This window comes from Podarcis gaigeae (assembly GCF_964106915.1).
Source record: "Podarcis gaigeae genome assembly, chromosome: 11".
Classification (NCBI taxonomy): domain Eukaryota; kingdom Metazoa; phylum Chordata; class Lepidosauria; order Squamata; family Lacertidae; genus Podarcis; species Podarcis gaigeae.
This window is the reverse complement of record NC_139687.1, coordinates 1,394,627-1,399,120: the sequence shown is the minus strand read 5'-3', so window position 1 is coordinate 1,399,120 and position 4,494 is coordinate 1,394,627. Positions and strand designations below refer to the sequence as shown.

Here is a 4,494-nt window from a genome sequence, read left to right as displayed (position 1 = left end):
CATGTTACTTGGAATGATTTGCATCCATGAATGACTGCACAGAATTTAGTGTCCGCTTTATGCCTGAGTGGGGATTTGAACCCTGATCTCCCTGTAGTGGTTAGTCCAGTACCAACCACTACACCACACTGCCTCTCAACTGAACCGCCTAGGCAAAAATTTAACCTGCCCCCTGAAGCCCAACAGTAGCAAGGGTGCCATAGAAGTCTTTGTGGGGAGGCCACGCCACCAACTGCCCCCCCCCACTGAAAAGGAATGCCCTTTCTCCAGCTGCTGATCCACCTCTCCTCTGAAGGCTCCAAGACATAGAGGACGTTAAAGGTGCAGCCAAGATGGCCCCTCCCCCAGCCCCAGCCAGCATAACTAGTGGTTAGGAAGGATGAACATTGTGGTCCAAAACACCTGAAGGGAACCACCTTGGCTGCCCCTCAGGCTTTGAATTGTGCTTGGAAACCTGCAGGGCACCTGGCTGGCCATGTAAGCATCACAAAAAATGGACATAGATTTGCATATGCGGATTGATATGTATAGATGCGAATTTAGATATTATTGCTACAATTTAAATAGAAATACATTGTGTTACCAGGGTGTGTCATTTTAGGGGGTGAAACTTAAATTTTGCAAATTTGTTCAGTGAAGGGTCTTAAAAATATGTTTTTGGGTGTGAGGAATTCAAATCTATTATTTTTGTGATTGGACAACATTTATTTTGGTAAGTCTATGTCTGATGAAGAAGCACATAAACTGCTTTAGGAAAACCAAAGAATTTAATTTTGCCTTAAGAAAATGTCAGCTAATGCTAAATACCACTACACAATATTAATGCTATATAAAATAAAATATGCAATTTTGCACACATTTTACTTAACCAGCAAAACTAATTTATATTAATTTAACTATAATATCTTTTGAGTTCCCAAGTCATGTTGCAACTTTCTACCACCCCTTTTTTTGGAATTTGAAAGTTGAAAAATTCTGCACAATGTCTCATGCTCACAGGGGAGGTGGCCGGGTGAGCCTGGCACCTGCTGTGTCTGTTTCCCCCTATATTTCGTTGATGGGCACCTTCAAGGCCTCGGCTGTCCTTTGGACTGCACCAGACACTCCTTCAAACTGTCCTCTGACAGTGCTTCAAAGAGAGGGTTGTCTGTGTTAAGTAGGATTAGTGGCTCTGCAAAAACTAGGAAAGTTGTTTCAGGAGAGATGGTTATGAGATATTTTCCTGACTAGTTGCAGTCAGTATCCAAGCAGCCACATTTTGCACCAGCAGAAGATTCTGGTTCTTAACAGTCTTCAAATGAAGGCTGCAGGGAACACCTTGAAATTATGGCCATGTCTATTTTGCTAGGCCATGGACAACTGGCCAGGCTGCCTTTGCCCAGGAGAGGCTGCAGCTGGTCCATCAGTCTCAGCTGCTGGATTGTCCTACAACTCAAGCTGCAGATACCATCCTTTCAGAAAAGACAACCCCATCTAGATGCTATTACCGCTTTAAAGCTGAATGGGTTGAAAGAGGCAATCACCATTGCTTTGTGCAGGTTGAAATGGTCTTTGTCTGTTTCTTGCCATTTGGTCTAACAAAACGGGTGACTATATACAAAGATGAGCCCTTTACTCTGTCCGGATTAATGGGTTTTTATTCTGGCAGGATGGTAGGCAATCTTGAAAATCAGCAGTCGTCGTTTGTATATAGCAAGGCTGAGTACACACCAAACATTTAAAGCACATCCCATCCTTTTAAAGGGTGCTGGGAATTGTAGTGCTGTGAGGGGTAAACTACACTTCCCAGGATTCTTTGGAGGGAAAATTTGCCTTAAACATATAGTGTGTACATCATTCACAACTACTTCAGTCTCGCAAAAACACCCAGTGGCAAAATTTAAGCCCATTCATCAGGCAACCTGGGTGAGAACTATACCTATAAAATTTGTATGTGGTTATATTGAAATGAAATGGAAATTAAAGGTTCACTTCTAATTTGACATAAAGAGATTAGACGACCAAATACAAATGAATGCAAGCTTTTGAAGGGGGGGGGGGACACTCTATGCAAACTTGAGCATCAGGTTGTTGGCTAGACAATTCCTTAAACTGACTTCCAATCAACAAAGTTCAGTTTATCTGCTTAATGATGCATATATTTTTTACTGTTAAAAAACTTCCCTTAGGAATAATTTTTCATTGACTTAATTTTTCACTCCTGGGTCAAGTTAGGGTTCTTGTTTTCTCTTAATCAAATTATGCTCAGCACTAACACAAGAAGAAGAGTTACAGATAGGTAGCCGTGTTGGTCTGCCATAGGCAAAACAAAACAAATTCCTTCCAGTAACACCTTAAAGGTAAAGGTAAAGGTACCCCTGCCCGTACGGGCCAGTCTTGACAGACTCTGGGGTTGTGCGCCCATCTCACTTAAGAGGCCGGGAGCCAGCGCTGTCCGGAGACACTTCCGGGTCACGTGGCCGGCGTGACAAAGCTGTATCTGGCGAGCCAATACCAGCGCAGCACACGGAGACGCCGTTTACCTTCCCGCTGGTAAGCGGTCCCTATTTATCTACTTGCACCCGGAGGTGCTTTCAAACTGCTAGGTTGGCAGGCGCTGGGACCGAGCAGCGGGAGCGCACCCCGCCGCAGGGATTCGAACCGCCAACCTTTCGATCGGCAAGTGTGCATGCACACAAAAGCTCATACCAATAACTAACTTATTTGGTCTTTAAGGTGCTACTGGAAGGATTTTTTTTTGTTTTGACAAGAAGAAGAGAATCAGATATAAACTGCTGTGACAAGAACTTGAGGGGTGGGGAACCCATGGCCCTTCAGATGTCAGAGGACTACAGCTCCCCTAACCATTGGACCTGCTGGTTGAAGCCGATGGGAGTTCAACAGGATCAGGAGGAGCAGAGGTTTCCCACCCCCATTTTATAGCAGAGTTTCTGGCTTCCTATCCATGGAAGTTACTGGTTGATAGAGGCTGTGAAGAACATGTTGCTTCACTACTGAGGTAACACAACATGGGATGCAACTTTTGTGCTGTACTTCTCCAATTGAGTTATTACATGTAGTAGTCATGATGCAGCCAGCCTGGTGCAGGAATAAATGGCTTGAAGCAGGCAAACCCTCTCAGCAGACAAAAGGAATCCTCCTTCATGCAGCATATTCTGTAGCTGAACTATGCAATTTGCTCCCACAAGACTTACTGATAACCATGGACTTGAATGGCGTTAAAAGAGGATGGTTGTTTTCCATTCACTGTCATCCAGCCTGCATCTCAGTACCAGTTGCTGGGATTCACAAGGACGGAGATTTGCTCTTGCGCTCAGGCCCTGCTCTCCCGCAGGCATCTGATTGGCCACAGTGAGAACAGGAGGCTGGACCAGGGGAGCCACGGGCCTCATCCAGCAGGCTCTTGCGTCCCAATGATTCTAACATGTTTAACACCTTGGACGAATAAATTTACCGCTCAATCTTACACAAGTATGTTTAGAAATAAGTCCCATTGAGTTCAATTGAGCATTCTGACATAATCAAAAGGTATAAAGTACCCATCAAGTGTATGACGTTTATGAAATGCAGGCAACCAATAGGTTTACAATGATTAAAGAAAAGCCGCAGACCTACTGCACCTCTTCTATTTCATGACCTTTAAGCTCTTGGGTACCCTTGTGAATGTATGGGCCATACGCATCAGTCAACTGCAGATAACACTTCACATATTTGACAAGCTGGTCTCTAAAAGTAGGTCTATGAAAGTAAATTCTACAGTAACTATGTTTGTCTTTAATATGCCAGAAGACTCTCGGGGCACTTCTGGCTAGAGACAAATATTTCATTCTGAAAAACACATATTTAATTTATTATTAAACCATTTTTCCATGTGTGTTGGCAACCATTTGGCTATGTTTGTTTGTTTGTTTGTTTGTTTGTTTGTTTGAAAGGTCTGGTTTGCTTGAAGTTTAAAATACAACTTTTGGTCCAAATCGGAGCCAAATTATTTAGGGAATGGTTCATACATCATGTTAATTATCTAATTATTACAGCATTAACTGGTGATTTGCAAGTGTGAATCACAGATCAAGCACGTGTGAACAAGCATCACAGATCAGGCAGAGTATTTTTCCAGCCCCTGCCCCCATCACCACCTTAGATGCCATGGAGTTAACTTGCATGTTCAGCTGCAAGTACTGTAATCAGGGAGGAGGAGTCAAGTTATGAACACAGAATGCGTAAACCAACCTTAAAGGTTAGCAGATAACGGTGAACTTTATATATATATTAAGATTAGATATTTGAAAGGGTTGAGCACGTGTTTAATTTGTAATGCATTGAAAGTTTGAAATAACTAAAACTGAGGAAGCATTTGAAGGTCACCTTCTCCAAAATGACAAAGGCTTAAACCTAGAAGGTGCTTATGCTGGCAAGTAAGTGTCTAAGATCCCCAACTGCTCAACTGTGGCAAAGTTATATCTAGTGGCACAGAAGAACATTGCTAATGTTGCC

The 4,494-nt window shown here is 43.0% G+C and overlaps 1 protein-coding gene across 1 annotated transcript in view; it reads right to left on the bottom strand.

Annotated features, from left to right (window-relative positions):
• The window catches only part of SMC5 (structural maintenance of chromosomes 5), a 79,398-nt gene that overhangs the window by 7,960 nt on the left and 66,944 nt on the right, over positions 1-4,494 (bottom strand). The window lies entirely within an intron of this gene.